The sequence below is a fragment of the Peromyscus californicus genome, unplaced genomic scaffold (assembly GCF_007827085.1).
Source record: "Peromyscus californicus insignis strain IS unplaced genomic scaffold, ASM782708v3 Scaffold_4__1_contigs__length_199733344, whole genome shotgun sequence".
Lineage (NCBI taxonomy): Eukaryota > Metazoa > Chordata > Mammalia > Rodentia > Cricetidae > Peromyscus > Peromyscus californicus.
Window position 1 is genome coordinate 142,877,108 of NW_026294562.1, and position 17,894 is coordinate 142,895,001.

At 46.5% G+C, this 17,894-nt stretch overlaps 1 protein-coding gene, 1 long non-coding RNA gene and 6 other non-coding genes across 54 annotated transcripts in view; all 8 read left to right on the plus strand.

Annotated features, from left to right (window-relative positions):
• LOC128124757 (selenide, water dikinase 2-like) overlaps positions 1-8,389 on the plus strand; it is a 168,633-nt gene extending 160,244 nt beyond the window's left edge. For 8 of the 16 annotated variants that reach the window (XR_008222957.1, XR_008222960.1, XR_008222956.1 and 5 more), the window contains 2 exons: positions 5,925-5,972; positions 7,232-8,389. The gene's annotated coding sequence lies outside the window, so the exon portion shown is untranslated. Of the gene's footprint in view, positions 1-1,868; positions 1,914-5,924; positions 5,973-7,231 lie in introns of all 16 variants that reach the window. The other 8 variants (XR_008222966.1, XR_008222969.1, XR_008222968.1 and 5 more) reach the window with 4 other exon arrangements.
• LOC128095812 (small nucleolar RNA SNORD115) lies at positions 5,610-5,688 on the plus strand. Its single transcript, XR_008213415.1, has one exon. It is a non-coding gene; the product is annotated as a small nucleolar RNA SNORD115 (small nucleolar RNA).
• A 126-nt stretch (positions 8,390-8,515) lies between the features above and the next one.
• LOC128094214 (uncharacterized) overlaps positions 8,516-17,894 on the plus strand; it is a 107,665-nt gene continuing 98,286 nt past the window's right edge. For 15 of the 32 annotated variants that reach the window (XR_008212862.1, XR_008212865.1, XR_008212869.1 and 12 more), the window contains exons 1-10: positions 8,517-8,830; positions 9,210-9,257; positions 10,611-10,732; positions 11,112-11,159; positions 12,513-12,634; positions 13,014-13,061; positions 14,415-14,536; positions 14,916-14,963; positions 16,317-16,438; positions 16,818-16,865. This is a non-coding gene — a long non-coding RNA (uncharacterized LOC128094214). Of the gene's footprint in view, positions 8,831-9,209; positions 9,258-10,610; positions 10,733-11,111; positions 11,160-12,512; positions 12,635-13,013; positions 13,062-14,414; positions 14,537-14,915; positions 14,964-16,316; positions 16,439-16,817; positions 16,866-17,894 lie in introns of all 32 variants that reach the window. The other 17 variants (XR_008212858.1, XR_008212872.1, XR_008212876.1 and 14 more) reach the window with 7 other exon arrangements.
• Positions 8,887-8,965, plus strand: LOC128095795 (small nucleolar RNA SNORD115). Its single transcript, XR_008213398.1, has one exon. It is a non-coding gene; the product is annotated as a small nucleolar RNA SNORD115 (small nucleolar RNA).
• Positions 10,789-10,867, plus strand: LOC128095796 (small nucleolar RNA SNORD115). Its single transcript, XR_008213399.1, has one exon. It is a non-coding gene; the product is annotated as a small nucleolar RNA SNORD115 (small nucleolar RNA).
• Positions 12,691-12,769, plus strand: LOC128095797 (small nucleolar RNA SNORD115). Its single transcript, XR_008213400.1, has one exon. It is a non-coding gene; the product is annotated as a small nucleolar RNA SNORD115 (small nucleolar RNA).
• Positions 14,593-14,671, plus strand: LOC128095799 (small nucleolar RNA SNORD115). The gene has a single exon (XR_008213402.1). It is a non-coding gene; the product is annotated as a small nucleolar RNA SNORD115 (small nucleolar RNA).
• On the plus strand, positions 16,495-16,573 carry LOC128095800 (small nucleolar RNA SNORD115). Its single transcript, XR_008213403.1, has one exon. It is a non-coding gene; the product is annotated as a small nucleolar RNA SNORD115 (small nucleolar RNA).

Genomic DNA, 17,894 nt, shown 5'->3' on the forward strand with positions numbered 1-17,894 from the left:
CCATTCCAGAACCAGGAGATATTTACACATCATGTGGTTGCCATCAGGGTCTGTCCCTTCACTCAACTCGTTGCAGCTCCCTGAGTGCCACAATTCAGGTAAAGGTTGCTGAAACTTCACTCATCTAAATCACAACTTTTGGTTAGCTCTACCAAGAAGCCTCACCTCAGAGCGAGGGTGGAATTACCACACTGAGCTGCCATAAAGCTCTTAGAAAAAACTTCCTCCATAGCTGTTCAGCACTATCTCAAAGGAGCCTGCATTGATTTGCTGCTAGTCAAACAAAGGCAGTGTGGCTCCAATTTCTGTTTCCTTTCAGTTTTTACTTAGTAGTGACAAAATGTTTGTCCCCAAACTCCTAAGCAGTCTGAACCTCCTCTTTCCCCAGACTGCAGGATGGAACCTAAATATCAGGAACCTAAGTATCTAGAGGAGCCTCACTGGTGTTGAAATTCCTCTGTTCCATACTCCTAACCAAATGCTCAGGGAGGCAGCAAGTTTCTGATTGTACAGTGTTCCCCTTTCTTAATTTTCTAAAGCTGCTTTTTAAAATTGCCATTAGCCCTTTTAAGGATACCTTGTCTTTGACAGATTTTTATTAGCCCACTGTTTCTGACAAGATTATTTGTTCATAGAAGCTGCTAATGCCAAAAGGAATTAAGAAAATAGAGGTGTCGTCTTATTTGTTTCCATGATTTAGCGTTTTCACTATGTTCACTAACTCCTCACTAACATCAGAGCAATCACTAAGCGCGTGTTCGAATTTAGCATTGTTTACTTATAGGGCACTCTCAAGTGAAGTAACTCTATTTTGAAAGACAGCTAGATTTTCTGGAGTTTCGTCCCCATCTACAAAGCAGTCATTCCTTTCTGAATATGTGCTTCCTTGTTCCACCAGTAGACTGGCAAAGCAATCACTCACTGCAGGCTATTATTCAAGAGACAAAGAATTTCTTTATCTTCCCATAAGTGTTTTTCATGCCTAAAGCAGTTTTCCAGTGTATGAGCCAATTTTCCTTGCTTTCTTAAGGGTTTCCAGGTGACTTGTTGATAAACAACAAGCTATTGGCCTCTTAGTTCTCAAGAGTTAAGACTAAGCTTTTTAATAGGACTTGGAAAAAAACTGCATTTTAAGCAGGGGGAAAAAACAGTTTTTGAGCAGTATCACCATTTTGAGCTGAAAAACTACATTTCCCATATTGCCGTTCTCTATATCATCCCATGGTTATGGATGATGTTACAGACTACATTTCCCATGCTGCCTTTCATGTAGTTCTGCACTCCCATTTCTGTTTTACTTTTTTCCCCTAAGCTTGAATTAGGACACTTGTATTACCATTTGATAACTGTCACACTCTGATCAGTATTTTCACCAGCCACTCTTTCTGGAGCTGGTCACAACTGTCTGCAAGCATGCAAACAGGCATTTTGGTGCCAGAAGTAAAAACCCCTTGGGGCTTGCTCCTCTGCCATACTGGGTCAGTGAAAAAAATGAAAGTTCCTGAAATAAAACTCTTTTTAGCCTTGTCAGAGAGGTTCCCTCCCAGGCAGATCTTGGACTTGTCCTGGCTTATCTCCTTTCCCAGATACAGAATCCCTAATGCCATAACTGAGGCTCAGCTTCACTGCTTCATTCATCCCAGGAGCCCCTCCCCAGGTCCCACACTGCCTCTGTTGTGTCTCCACACTTCAGGGAGGAAGCTGCCCAATAGGCTCTCTGTGGCTCTCTGCCCACACTTTCCCAAGCATCTAGGGCTAGGCTGTAGCTGCAGGGGATGGTGGCTGCTCTTTTTCTCTAATTGGAAGGAGAAACAGGACTAGCAGACAGGATTTGCCATATTTCAAGAGGTTTTTTTGTTTTTTTCTAGAACAATTGCAGGTAATTTTCCAATTCTGATGGATGTTTCTTACAGGTGAGTTAAATTTTTGCCTTACAGAAAGAGAAAATATCTGAGAAAAAAAGTCTGAAAAGCTTTTAATTTTTTAGAGAGAGATTACTATGTCTTTCCCAAGAAAGCTTTCAGTTTTTGAGAGAAACATTATTAAGTTTTCCTGAAAACTTCTGTTTTCTTTAATTTTGACTTCGTGACCAAATGGAGACTAATTTTGCTGGTATGATGTTTTCATACAGTGCCAGCATCAGCAGAGTGAAAAGTTTTATTTCATCCACATTTGTCTCAGGGAAATTTCTTTCCTCTAACACTCAGGACTTAGATTTAAGCTATCCACAGGCCAAAAGTTTCCATAGGAACCCTTTTCTGCCAGTTTTTCTCACTTTTGATAGACTTTTTCTCTGACTTTTCCCCAGGATTTTGCATTCATAGCCCCATAGTTGGAAAACTAAGGAAATATTTCTTGTCTTGTTGCTTATCTTAATCTAACTTACCCTTAGCTTCCAATTATCCAATATTGCTAATTCTACTCTTATTATAAATTTATTCTTACATTATATTCTTACATTTTACCTTATGTTATTTCTTTAATATTTTATAGATAGAATTTAAGGGAGAGAGAGAGAGAGAGAGAGAGAGAGAGAGAGAGAGAGAGAGAGAAGAAGAAACCTTGATAGCAAGGAATATACACTGGAGCCCCACTTTTCAACTTCAACATTTCCCCAAACTTTCACTCCCAAGAATAAAATATCATGGCCATTATTTATCAGCATGACTAACACAATGCCCCCTGACATGCCTTTCACCAAGTCTCTAATTTCTGTTCATGGTGCCATTTGTGAGGGGCCCATTCCCACTTGTTTCCACAGGGTATGCTTGAGCATGGAGGAATGAGAGAATTAGAGAGAAATATAGAGATATAGAGGGGAGTGAGACAGATAGAAACACAGCATAAACTCAGGAATATATATATATATATATATATATATATATATATATATATATATATATATATATATATATTCATTATTTCCTATGGACACCATAATATGAAGCTTAGAAGTCATGATAGATCAGGTGAATGGATACATTCATCTAGCAAACTTTAATGAAAGAAAATTGAATGGTGAACATTGTCTAAGTCTGCGAATGATAAACACCATTCTCGTAGAGAAACAAAAGTAATTCATGCATGCCATCCATGTATTCTTCTCTTTTAGAAAATGTGTGATTTCAGAGAAACCAATATTCCTCACAGTACATTATTTCAAGATCTTACCCATCTCTGAAATGAGTGGAATTGCATGGGATCCAGGAAAATATCTGCATTTGGAAAGGTTTCTAGGATTTCATATTTCATTCTATAATGACATTGCTATACAAGTTTGAATCATACCCCAGGTGATGTTATACATCAAGGGAGCTAGGTGCTTGCACAAGAATTCTCCAAGATTTTTAAGGAATAGCATGCATAGGATCATACTTCCTCCCTTTTAAGATGACATGTTCAATGTGCTCTTGAATCCTGAGAAACAAAAAAACAATCTAAGAAATAAGTACCATAACCTTCACCTACTAGTACAACAACAATAATTCTTTCGAAGGGAAAACTCTCTCTAAATTAATTTGTTCCCTAATGAGTTCAGACTGTATACTTCAGAAGAAGCAATCTGGAAGAAAAGAGCTATGGAGGAAGCCCTGGCACACAATGTTTTTTGTGTCTCAAATGCAGCATAGCTCCACACTCGGGACCTGGAGCAATGATGACAAATATATACCATGAAGAGAGATGATGACATAATCATGCTAAATAAATTACTAAGAAGACCGGGCTACATGGGGGGGTGGGAGATGGGGCCTAACGTCCTTGGGGAATTCCTTGAGTCTCATGGCACAGGCCATTATTCTCTGCCTTGTTTCTCCATTTGAGGAATCCTATAATGTTCAGGTTCACAACCATAGGAGAGAATTAAGAAGAAAATTGATTCTCAAGGTTTCCTTGAAGAGATTTGACCAGGATTGACTTTTGTAAAAAGTTCCCATGGACAAGTCCCACAACAGCACTGGGAGCCCTAAAAAGCCCAGTTTCACAAATGGAAACTCCTAAAATGTCTATGTGCACAGACCTAAGAGAGGCATGACTGGTTTATCAAAAGCACCTTGTGTGACTATCAACACTTGTGCAAGGCTTTAGAGGGCAACACAGTTCTCATGTCTTCTCTGCTGTATTTCAGTGATCTGGGATGCCAACACAGAGCTCACAATATCTGATATCACAGGTAACTGGAAAAGTCTGTCCATGGACCAGGATCTCCAAAGTTCATATGCCTTTGCCATCTAAAGTCTCTGACACCCCATGAATCTTTTAACTTAGAAGCACAACCTTCAAGAACTGGTGTGATTGTGGGAATATTCTACACCTCAGGCCTGTAGGTACAGAATGGCAAATAAAAATACCCTCCTGGCCTTAGACAATTCCAAAGGAATTGGACAGGAGCCACTTATTAGGGACTGTAGGAGACCTATAGGTGAAGTCAGGAGGCTCAAAGCTTCTCTGGTTCATGCCCCAGGGATAGAGAAATTTACACTTCACTTTATTTCCCTGCCTAGTTTTATCCTTGTGCCTCCCATCCAGATTGAGATGGGCAGGTGAAGACCTTCAAGGTCGCATTGTGACAAAAGGCTTGAGAACCACATACTTGCTGAAAGGGCTTTCAGAAAACACCATTTGGTACATCCTAGAACAATGCTCACTTCAAGGGCAAATTGGGAATAGAGAAAACTCCAACATTCTACTGCTGGACAGTGGCACCAAGGCATTCCTATCCCTGTGATTTAGTGAACACACATGATTGGCCTATCATCCCTCAAACCACAGGAGCCAAAGCATGATCATGCAACAGAGCAGGCATTCTTTTCCTGGCCTAAAGTACATGAACTGTGCACTGTTTTAAGACCTTCTCAACATTAGGCATTTGTAATGAATTTCAGCTCCATGCATATCCTACAAACCATGAACAAAAAAAATTCTGTGACCACAGTGATGTGTAATTTCCCAAGGGGTCTAGAGTAGGCAGCAAAACAGGCTGGGAGGACACACAGAAGATTTCTGAGAGAACAGATCCTCAAGTAGCAATTTATCTGTGGGTCTCAACATTTAAATAGATAGTGCTCAATCATGGAGAGAAGATGACAGGTCTCTGAATTGGTGGAGCCAACATAAGAATCACAAGGAGAAAAGTATAAAAAGCCCTGCATAGTGTCTTGACAATTGTCATCAGTCTAATGCTAAGAGTCAGAGTATTAGGAGAAAGGTGCCTTTATTAAAACACTGAAGTTAAGTCTTGGGCAGGTGAGAAAGGAACCTATCTCTAAGTGTGTAGCAGGACACACTATGGCTCAGATTTTCAAAGGGCCAGAAATTTACTGCTCTGTAGCATGCCTTCAGACCATGGTCACTTCCCTCAGACCATGCAATGGCATCAAAGAGTCCATATCAAGAGTACCCTGATATCCTCCCTTTCTTTTTCCCCCAAAAAATACCCTTATAGAGAAGACACCTCATTCTGCTGGATCCCTTGAAGCAGATTTCAGCACGCTGGGTTGTATATTAGGCCTAAACTTCTCATGGCCAGGGCCCATATCAGTGCTGGCAGCCTTGGTAAGCCATGTTGTTTGTGTCCTAAAACCATGAGGAGCTGTGCTCTCTGGAGACCTGGGTCTATGATGACAAACCAATGTCATATAGAGAGATGATGACATAAATATCATGCTCAATAAGACCATGGTGAGGCCCAGGCTGCGGTTCAGGGGAGAAAGAGGTGCCTGGTTTCCTTGTGGCTTCTTTGAGGCTCAATTTGCAGGCCTTGATATCCCTAAGCCCTGATTGCCCACCTGAGGAATCCTATGCTATCCAGTTGCAAATACCCCTGAGGGCTCCATTCAAAGCACATTGTGTGACTCTCTACCCTTGTGCAAGGTTTTAGTTGCCAACACACTGCTCAGGTCCCTGTTTCCTCTCATGTTTTTCAGTGATCTGGGATTTTGTTTCAGAGTGTGAAGCATCCTGGTACATGTCAGGTAAGTGGAAGAATAAGCCCAAGGGCTGGTATCTGTATGAGTCCTGTGCGTTCCCCTTCTTAATCCACTGACACCCCAAGAATATTTCCACTTTAGAAGCACAGCCTCCAGGCTCTGGCCTGATTGTGGCAATATTCTACCCCTCAGGCCTTTGGGTGCAGAATGGCAATTCCATGCACACTCTGTCCTGGACAATTCCAAGGGAATTGGACAGGAGTCACTGATCAGGGAATGCAGGGAAATGCCCATAGGTGGAGTCAGGAGACTCAGAGCTTCTCTGTTTCATGACACAGGTATAGAAAACACTTCACTTTTCTTCCCCGCCTAGTTTTATCCTTGTGGCTCCCATCCTGAATGGAAGGAGCATGGGAAGACCTTCAAGGTCACATTGTCACAGAAGGATTGAGAGCCACACCCTTGCTGGAAGGGCTTTCATGAGGAGCCATCTGGCATAACCTTCACATAATGCTACACCCTGGCCACTTCTTGGGCACATTGGGCAGAAGGACAATTTGAACATTCCATTGCTCCTCAGTGCCACTAAACATTCCCTACCCATGGGACTTGTGACCCCACTTGATTGACCTCCCATCTGAAAGGCCACAGGAGTCAATATTGGATTGTGTATCAGGGCTGGCATTCTCTTCCTGGTCCCAAGTCCATGAGTTGATTGTTTGAGACTCTCACAAAAGTAGGTTTTTACAATGAATTTTTGTTTAATGTATATCCTATAAATTTGTAAGAACACACTTTACTGAGCACTGTGATTTTGAATTTCCCCTGGGGTGTAGAGCAGGCAAGTTAAACATGCTGGCTAGCAGCAAATGATGCCCCTGGAAGAATGTATTTTTATGGAGCAGTTTTTCTGTGGGTCTCAGCCTTCATATAGATAGTGCTCTAATATGGATAATTAATCTAAGTTCCCTGACTGCATGGGACCAATGCAGGAACACAAGGAAAAATACCTACCTGGCTCTCCATCGTGTTGTGACAATTGTCATCAGTCTAATGCTAAGTGTCAGAGGCGGAGGGGAAAGTTGCCTTTTCGAAACACTAAAGTTAAAATTTTGGCCTGCACAAAAGATACCTATCACATACTGTGTAGCACGACTCACTGTCTGAATGATTTTCAAAGGTCAGAGATTTACTGATTCCTAGCATGTCTTCAGACCATGATCACATTCCACAAACCATGAAGGCTTATCAAAGGCCCATCTCACACATTCCCTGACATACTCCCCTTTCTCCTTACGCAACAGGTGCCCCTTTGAAGAAGAGATTCCATTCAGTGGGACGATTCAAAGCAGATTTGACCAGAATGGTCTATATTGGGGCATAAACTTCTCATGGCCAAGGCCCTCATCACCTCTGGAAGCCCTGGTATGCAATGTTGGTTGTTATTAAAAATGTATGTATAGCTGTGCTCGCAGAAGCCCTGGGTCTATAATGACCATCCTGTGACATGAAGAGAGATGATGACATAACAATCACGTGCCGCCGGGCGGTGGTGGCGCACGCCTTTAATCCCAGCACTCGGGAGGCAGAGCCAGGTGGATCGCTGTGAGTTCGAGGCCAGCATGGGCTACCAAGTGAGTTCCAGGAAAGGCGCAAAGCTACACAGAGAAACCCTGTCTCGAAAAACAAAACAAAAAACAAAAAAAATCATGTGCAAAAGAATGATGCTTATGACCTCACTGAAGTAGAGGTGAGAAAGAGCTGCCTCATCTACTTGCGGCTTCCATGATTCCCAATTTATAGGCCCTGCTCTCCCTAAGCCATATTCCCCACCTTGGTAATCCTATGCTCTCAATTTGCAAATACCTAGCAGAAACATGAGTGCTCCATTCAAAAGACCTCTTGGGACTCTCTAAATTTGTTCAAGGCTTTATTTGCCAACACATGGCTTATGTCCCTGTCTCCTCTCCTGTCTTTCAGTGACCTGGGATTTGTTTCAGAGCCCAATGCAAGCTGGAACATTTCAGGTAAGTGGAAGAATATGCCCAAAGTCCGCAATCTCTACAGGTCCTATAACTTCCCTTTGAAAAAGCCTTGACAAACCAAGAATATTTCCATTTTAAATACTCATTCTCAAGGCTCTGGCCTGAATGTGGCAATGTTTGACCTCTCAGGCCTTTGGATGCAGAATGACAATTTCAAATGCACACCCAGTCATGGATAATTCCAAGGAAAGTGGAAAGTAGCCACTAGTCAGAGACTGTAGGAGAATGACCACAGGTGGTGTAAGGAGGCTCAGAACTTCTCTGGTTCATGTCACAGCAATAGAGAAACATACACTTCACTTTACTTCCCTGCCTGGTTTTATGCTTGGGCCTCCGATCCTGATTTGAAAGGCAGTAAAGTACCTCAAGATTCTATGCTACAGAAGGAATGTGAGCCACCTCCTAGCTGAAAGGGCATTCAAGAGGAGCCATCTGGTATACCCTAAACATATAGATAGTGCTCTAACATAGAGAACTGATGAAAGGTTCTTGGTGATGACTTGGTGGGGACCAAGGCAGGAATCACAGAAAAACTCAAGTTAAAATTTGGGCTGGCGAGAAAGGCACCTATGCCTTACAGTGTGGCAGGACACACTATTTGATTTCCCATTGGCCAGAGATTTCCTAAACCTTGTCATGCGTTCAGACCATGGTCCCATCCCACAGACCGAGCAGTGTCATCAGTGGCCCATCTCCAGAGTGCCCTGACTTCCTCCCCATTCTTCCTCCCAAAAAGGTGCCCTTAGGAAGAAGAGAACTCATTCTGCTGCATCCCTTGAAGCAGAGTTCACCAGGCCGAGCTGTCCTTTGGGCCTAACCTTCTCACGGCCAAGGCCCTCTTCAGCACTGGCAGCCCTGGTAAGCAATGTTGTTTGTGTCCTAAACGCATGTGTAGCTGTGCTCTCCGGAGACCTGGGTCTATGATGACAAACCTATGTCACGAAGAGAGATGATGACATAAAAATCATGCTCAATAGGATTACGCTGAGGCCCAAGCTGCAGGGCAGGAGAGAAACAGGTGCCTCGTCTCCTTGTGGCTTCCTTGAGGCCCAATTCTCAGGCCCTGCTTCCCGAAGCCCTGTTTCCCCTCCTGGGGAATCCAAGCTATCCAGGTGCACATACCTAGGAGAGCCCTGAGGGCTCCATTCCAAAGCACCTGGTGTGACTCTCCAGCCCCGTGCAAGGCTTTAGCGGCCAACACGCTGCTCATGTCCCTGTCTCCTCTGCTGTCTTTCAGTGACCTGGGATGCCGTTTCAGAGCCCGAACCATCCTGGCACATTTCAGGTAATTGGAAATATCAACCCAAGGGCTGGGATCTCGAAACATCGTGTACCCTCGCCTTCTAAAGCCTCTGACACCCCAAGAACCTTTCCACCTTAGAAGCAAGGCCTCCAGGCTCTGGCCTGATGGTGGCAATCTTCTACCCCTCCGACCTATGGGTGCAGAATGGCAATTCCAAATGTATACACTGTCCTGGACAATTCCAAGGAAATTGGACAGGAGCCACTGATCAGGGACTGCAGCGCAATACCCATAGGTGGAGTCAGGAGGCCCAGAGCTTCTCTGGTTCATGGCACAGGCATAGAACCAGTTACCCTTCACTTGACTGCCCCGCCTAGTTGGATCCTTGCACCTCCCATACAGATTAGGTAGGATGGGCAGGGGAAGACCTTCAAGGTCACACTGTGACACAAGGCATGAGACCCACATCCATCATGAAGGGGCTTTCAGGAAGGGCCATCTGGCACACCCTAGAGCTCACCGTGAGCCGCGGCAACTTCTTGGGCATATCGGACTTAGGGACATCCCCAACATTTTACTGACGGACAGGGCCCACAAAGCGTTCCCTACCCCTGTGCCTTAGAGAGGCAACTTGATTGACCTCCCAAACAGAAGGCCACAGGAGCCAAGGCGGGATTGTTTTTCGGGGCAGGCATTCTCTTCCTGGCCGCAAGGCCAAGAGCCCTGATTGTTTTCAGACCCTCTCAACCGAAGGCATTCTCAACGAATGTCAGCCCCATGCATATCCGACAAAGCTCGAAAAACACACTTCTGTGACCACTGGGATGTGGAATTTCCCCAGGGGTGTAGAGGAGGCTAGTGACACAGGCTGGGGACCAGCAAATGAATGGATTTTTTTATGGAGTGATTTATCTTTCGGTGTCAGCCATTATATACATATATATAATCATTCATTTATTTATTTTTTATTTATTTGTTTGTTTGTTTGTTCGTTTGTTTGTTTGTTTATTTATCTGTACATATATATGGTTCTCTAACTTGGAGAACTGATGAGAGGTCTCTGACTTGGTGGGGCCAAGGCAGGAATCACAAGGAGAAAAGATGTAATTAGCTCTGTAGAGTATCTTGACAAGTGTCATCAGTCTAAGTCTAAAAGTCAAAGCACGAGGGGAAAGGTGCCTTTACGGAAAAACTCAAGTTAAAATTTGGGCTGGCGAGAAAGGCACCTATGCCTTACAGTGTGGCAGGACACACTATTTGATTTCCCATTGGCCAGAGATTTCCTAAACCTTGTCATGCGTTCAGACCATGGTCCCATCCCACAGACCGAGCAGTGTCATCAGTGGCCCATCTCCAGAGTGCCCTGACTTCCTCCCCATTCTTCCTCCCAAAAAGGTGCCCTTAGGAAGAAGAGAACTCATTCTGCTGCATCCCTTGAAGCAGAGTTCACCAGGCCGAGCTGTCCTTTGGGCCTAACCTTCTCACGGCCAAGGCCCTCTTCAGCACTGGCAGCCCTGGTAAGCAATGTTGTTTGTGTCCTAAACGCATGTGTAGCTGTGCTCTCCGGAGACCTGGGTCTATGATGACAAACCTATGTCACGAAGAGAGATGATGACATAAAAATCATGCTCAATAGGATTACGCTGAGGCCCAAGCTGCAGGGCAGGAGAGAAACAGGTGCCTCGTCTCCTTGTGGCTTCCTTGAGGCCCAATTCTCAGGCCCTGCTTCCCGAAGCCCTGTTTCCCCTCCTGGGGAATCCAAGCTATCCAGGTGCACATACCTAGGAGAGCCCTGAGGGCTCCATTCCAAAGCACCTGGTGTGACTCTCCAGCCCCGTGCAAGGCTTTAGCGGCCAACACGCTGCTCATGTCCCTGTCTCCTCTGCTGTCTTTCAGTGACCTGGGATGCCGTTTCAGAGCCCGAACCATCCTGGCACATTTCAGGTAATTGGAAATATCAACCCAAGGGCTGGGATCTCGAAACATCGTGTACCCTCGCCTTCTAAAGCCTCTGACACCCCAAGAACCTTTCCACCTTAGAAGCAAGGCCTCCAGGCTCTGGCCTGATGGTGGCAATCTTCTACCCCTCCGACCTATGGGTGCAGAATGGCAATTCCAAATGTATACACTGTCCTGGACAATTCCAAGGAAATTGGACAGGAGCCACTGATCAGGGACTGCAGCGCAATACCCATAGGTGGAGTCAGGAGGCCCAGAGCTTCTCTGGTTCATGGCACAGGCATAGAACCAGTTACCCTTCACTTGACTGCCCCGCCTAGTTGGATCCTTGCACCTCCCATACAGATTAGGTAGGATGGGCAGGGGAAGACCTTCAAGGTCACACTGTGACACAAGGCATGAGACCCACATCCATCATGAAGGGGCTTTCAGGAAGGGCCATCTGGCACACCCTAGAGCTCACCGTGAGCCGCGGCAACTTCTTGGGCATATCGGACTTAGGGACATCCCCAACATTTTACTGACGGACAGGGCCCACAAAGCGTTCCCTACCCCTGTGCCTTAGAGAGGCAACTTGATTGACCTCCCAAACAGAAGGCCACAGGAGCCAAGGCGGGATTGTTTTTCGGGGCAGGCATTCTCTTCCTGGCCGCAAGGCCAAGAGCCCTGATTGTTTTCAGACCCTCTCAACCGAAGGCATTCTCAACGAATGTCAGCCCCATGCATATCCGACAAAGCTCGAAAAACACACTTCTGTGACCACTGGGATGTGGAATTTCCCCAGGGGTGTAGAGGAGGCTAGTGACACAGGCTGGGGACCAGCAAATGAATGGATTTTTTTATGGAGTGATTTATCTTTCGGTGTCAGCCATTATATACATATATATAATCATTCATTTATTTATTTTTTATTTATTTGTTTGTTTGTTTGTTCGTTTGTTTGTTTGTTTATTTATCTGTACATATATATGGTTCTCTAACTTGGAGAACTGATGAGAGGTCTCTGACTTGGTGGGGCCAAGGCAGGAATCACAAGGAGAAAAGATGTAATTAGCTCTGTAGAGTATCTTGACAAGTGTCATCAGTCTAAGTCTAAAAGTCAAAGCACGAGGGGAAAGGTGCCTTTACGGAAAAACTCAAGTTAAAATTTGGGCTGGCGAGAAAGGCACCTATGCCTTACAGTGTGGCAGGACACACTATTTGATTTCCCATTGGCCAGAGATTTCCTAAACCTTGTCATGCGTTCAGACCATGGTCCCATCCCACAGACCGAGCAGTGTCATCAGTGGCCCATCTCCAGAGTGCCCTGACTTCCTCCCCATTCTTCCTCCCAAAAAGGTGCCCTTAGGAAGAAGAGAACTCATTCTGCTGCATCCCTTGAAGCAGAGTTCACCAGGCCGAGCTGTCCTTTGGGCCTAACCTTCTCACGGCCAAGGCCCTCTTCAGCACTGGCAGCCCTGGTAAGCAATGTTGTTTGTGTCCTAAACGCATGTGTAGCTGTGCTCTCCGGAGACCTGGGTCTATGATGACAAACCTATGTCACGAAGAGAGATGATGACATAAAAATCATGCTCAATAGGATTACGCTGAGGCCCAAGCTGCAGGGCAGGAGAGAAACAGGTGCCTCGTCTCCTTGTGGCTTCCTTGAGGCCCAATTCTCAGGCCCTGCTTCCCGAAGCCCTGTTTCCCCTCCTGGGGAATCCAAGCTATCCAGGTGCACATACCTAGGAGAGCCCTGAGGGCTCCATTCCAAAGCACCTGGTGTGACTCTCCAGCCCCGTGCAAGGCTTTAGCGGCCAACACGCTGCTCATGTCCCTGTCTCCTCTGCTGTCTTTCAGTGACCTGGGATGCCGTTTCAGAGCCCGAACCATCCTGGCACATTTCAGGTAATTGGAAATATCAACCCAAGGGCTGGGATCTCGAAACATCGTGTACCCTCGCCTTCTAAAGCCTCTGACACCCCAAGAACCTTTCCACCTTAGAAGCAAGGCCTCCAGGCTCTGGCCTGATGGTGGCAATCTTCTACCCCTCCGACCTATGGGTGCAGAATGGCAATTCCAAATGTATACACTGTCCTGGACAATTCCAAGGAAATTGGCCAGGAGCCACTGATCAGGGACTGCAGCGCAATACCCATAGGTGGAGTCAGGAGGCCCAGAGCTTCTCTGGTTCATGGCACAGGCATAGAACCAGTTACCCTTCACTTGACTGCCCCGCCTAGTTGGATCCTTGCACCTCCCATACAGATTAGGTAGGATGGGCAGGGGAAGACCTTCAAGGTCACACTGTGACACAAGGCATGAGACCCACATCCATCATGAAGGGGCTTTCAGGAAGGGCCATCTGGCACACCCTAGAGCTCACCGTGAGCCGCGGCAACTTCTTGGGCATATCGGACTTAGGGACATCCCCAACATTTTACTGACGGACAGGGCCCACAAAGCGTTCCCTACCCCTGTGCCTTAGAGAGGCAACTTGATTGACCTCCCAAACAGAAGGCCACAGGAGCCAAGGCGGGATTGTTTTTCGGGGCAGGCATTCTCTTCCTGGCCGCAAGGCCAAGAGCCCTGATTGTTTTCAGACCCTCTCAACCGAAGGCATTCTCAACGAATGTCAGCCCCATGCATATCCGACAAAGCTCGAAAAACACACTTCTGTGACCACTGGGATGTGGAATTTCCCCAGGGGTGTAGAGGAGGCTAGTGACACAGGCTGGGGACCAGCAAATGAATGGATTTTTTTATGGAGTGATTTATCTTTCGGTGTCAGCCATTATATACATATATATAATCATTCATTTATTTATTTTTTATTTATTTGTTTGTTTGTTTGTTCGTTTGTTTGTTTGTTTATTTATCTGTACATATATATGGTTCTCTAACTTGGAGAACTGATGAGAGGTCTCTGACTTGGTGGGGCCAAGGCAGGAATCACAAGGAGAAAAGATGTAATTAGCTCTGTAGAGTATCTTGACAAGTGTCATCAGTCTAAGTCTAAAAGTCAAAGCACGAGGGGAAAGGTGCCTTTACGGAAAAACTCAAGTTAAAATTTGGGCTGGCGAGAAAGGCACCTATGCCTTACAGTGTGGCAGGACACACTATTTGATTTCCCATTGGCCAGAGATTTCCTAAACCTTGTCATGCGTTCAGACCATGGTCCCATCCCACAGACCGAGCAGTGTCATCAGTGGCCCATCTCCAGAGTGCCCTGACTTCCTCCCCATTCTTCCTCCCAAAAAGGTGCCCTTAGGAAGAAGAGAACTCATTCTGCTGCATCCCTTGAAGCAGAGTTCACCAGGCCGAGCTGTCCTTTGGGCCTAACCTTCTCACGGCCAAGGCCCTCTTCAGCACTGGCAGCCCTGGTAAGCAATGTTGTTTGTGTCCTAAACGCATGTGTAGCTGTGCTCTCCGGAGACCTGGGTCTATGATGACAAACCTATGTCACGAAGAGAGATGATGACATAAAAATCATGCTCAATAGGATTACGCTGAGGCCCAAGCTGCAGGGCAGGAGAGAAACAGGTGCCTCGTCTCCTTGTGGCTTCCTTGAGGCCCAATTCTCAGGCCCTGCTTCCCGAAGCCCTGTTTCCCCTCCTGGGGAATCCAAGCTATCCAGGTGCACATACCTAGGAGAGCCCTGAGGGCTCCATTCCAAAGCACCTGGTGTGACTCTCCAGCCCCGTGCAAGGCTTTAGCGGCCAACACGCTGCTCATGTCCCTGTCTCCTCTGCTGTCTTTCAGTGACCTGGGATGCCGTTTCAGAGCCCGAACCATCCTGGCACATTTCAGGTAATTGGAAATATCAACCCAAGGGCTGGGATCTCGAAACATCGTGTACCCTCGCCTTCTAAAGCCTCTGACACCCCAAGAACCTTTCCACCTTAGAAGCAAGGCCTCCAGGCTCTGGCCTGATGGTGGCAATCTTCTACCCCTCCGACCTATGGGTGCAGAATGGCAATTCCAAATGTATACACTGTCCTGGACAATTCCAAGGAAATTGGACAGGAGCCACTGATCAGGGACTGCAGCGCAATACCCATAGGTGGAGTCAGGAGGCCCAGAGCTTCTCTGGTTCATGGCACAGGCATAGAACCAGTTACCCTTCACTTGACTGCCCCGCCTAGTTGGATCCTTGCACCTCCCATACAGATTAGGTAGGATGGGCAGGGGAAGACCTTCAAGGTCACACTGTGACACAAGGCATGAGACCCACATCCATCATGAAGGGGCTTTCAGGAAGGGCCATCTGGCACACCCTAGAGCTCACCGTGAGCCGCGGCAACTTCTTGGGCATATCGGACTTAGGGACATCCCCAACATTTTACTGACGGACAGGGCCCACAAAGCGTTCCCTACCCCTGTGCCTTAGAGAGGCAACTTGATTGACCTCCCAAACAGAAGGCCACAGGAGCCAAGGCGGGATTGTTTTTCGGGGCAGGCATTCTCTTCCTGGCCGCAAGGCCAAGAGCCCTGATTGTTTTCAGACCCTCTCAACCGAAGGCATTCTCAACGAATGTCAGCCCCATGCATATCCGACAAAGCTCGAAAAACACACTTCTGTGACCACTGGGATGTGGAATTTCCCCAGGGGTGTAGAGGAGGCTAGTGACACAGGCTGGGGACCAGCAAATGAATGGATTTTTTTATGGAGTGATTTATCTTTCGGTGTCAGCCATTATATACATATATATAATCATTCATTTATTTATTTTTTATTTATTTGTTTGTTTGTTTGTTCGTTTGTTTGTTTGTTTATTTATCTGTACATATATATGGTTCTCTAACTTGGAGAACTGATGAGAGGTCTCTGACTTGGTGGGGCCAAGGCAGGAATCACAAGGAGAAAAGATGTAATTAGCTCTGTAGAGTATCTTGACAAGTGTCATCAGTCTAAGTCTAAAAGTCAAAGCACGAGGGGAAAGGTGCCTTTACGGAAAAACTCAAGTTAAAATTTGGGCTGGCGAGAAAGGCACCTATGCCTTACAGTGTGGCAGGACACACTATTTGATTTCCCATTGGCCAGAGATTTCCTAAACCTTGTCATGCGTTCAGACCATGGTCCCATCCCACAGACCGAGCAGTGTCATCAGTGGCCCATCTCCAGAGTGCCCTGACTTCCTCCCCATTCTTCCTCCCAAAAAGGTGCCCTTAGGAAGAAGAGAACTCATTCTGCTGCATCCCTTGAAGCAGAGTTCACCAGGCCGAGCTGTCCTTTGGGCCTAACCTTCTCACGGCCAAGGCCCTCTTCAGCACTGGCAGCCCTGGTAAGCAATGTTGTTTGTGTCCTAAACGCATGTGTAGCTGTGCTCTCCGGAGACCTGGGTCTATGATGACAAACCTATGTCACGAAGAGAGATGATGACATAAAAATCATGCTCAATAGGATTACGCTGAGGCCCAAGCTGCAGGGCAGGAGAGAAACAGGTGCCTCGTCTCCTTGTGGCTTCCTTGAGGCCCAATTCTCAGGCCCTGCTTCCCGAAGCCCTGTTTCCCCTCCTGGGGAATCCAAGCTATCCAGGTGCACATACCTAGGAGAGCCCTGAGGGCTCCATTCCAAAGCACCTGGTGTGACTCTCCAGCCCCGTGCAAGGCTTTAGCGGCCAACACGCTGCTCATGTCCCTGTCTCCTCTGCTGTCTTTCAGTGACCTGGGATGCCGTTTCAGAGCCCGAACCATCCTGGCACATTTCAGGTAATTGGAAATATCAACCCAAGGGCTGGGATCTCGAAACATCGTGTACCCTCGCCTTCTAAAGCCTCTGACACCCCAAGAACCTTTCCACCTTAGAAGCAAGGCCTCCAGGCTCTGGCCTGATGGTGGCAATCTTCTACCCCTCCGACCTATGGGTGCAGAATGGCAATTCCAAATGTATACACTGTCCTGGACAATTCCAAGGAAATTGGACAGGAGCCACTGATCAGGGACTGCAGCGCAATACCCATAGGTGGAGTCAGGAGGCCCAGAGCTTCTCTGGTTCATGGCACAGGCATAGAACCAGTTACCCTTCACTTGACTGCCCCGCCTAGTTGGATCCTTGCACCTCCCATACAGATTAGGTAGGATGGGCAGGGGAAGACCTTCAAGGTCACACTGTGACACAAGGCATGAGACCCACATCCATCATGAAGGGGCTTTCAGGAAGGGCCATCTGGCACACCCTAGAGCTCACCGTGAGCCGCGGCAACTTCTTGGGCATATCGGACTTAGGGACATCCCCAACATTTTACTGACGGACAGGGCCCACAAAGCGTTCCCTACCCCTGTGCCTTAGAGAGGCAACTTGATTGACCTCCCAAACAGAAGGCCACAGGAGCCAAGGCGGGATTGTTTTTCGGGGCAGGCATTCTCTTCCTGGCCGCAAGGCCAAGAGCCCTGATTGTTTTCAGACCCTCTCAACCGAAGGCATTCTCAACGAATGTCAGCCCCATGCATATCCGACAAAGCTCGAAAAACACACTTCTGTGACCACTGGGATGTGGAATTTCCCCAGGGGTGTAGAGGAGGCTAGTGACACAGGCTGGGGACCAGCAAATGAATGGATTTTTTTATGGAGTGATTTATCTTTCGGTGTCAGCCATTATATACATATATATAATCATTCATTTATTTATTTTTTATTTATTTGTTTGTTTGTTTGTTCGTTTGTTTGTTTGTTTATTTATCTGTACATATATATGGTTCTCTAACTTGGAGAACTGATGAGAGGTCTCTGACTTGGTG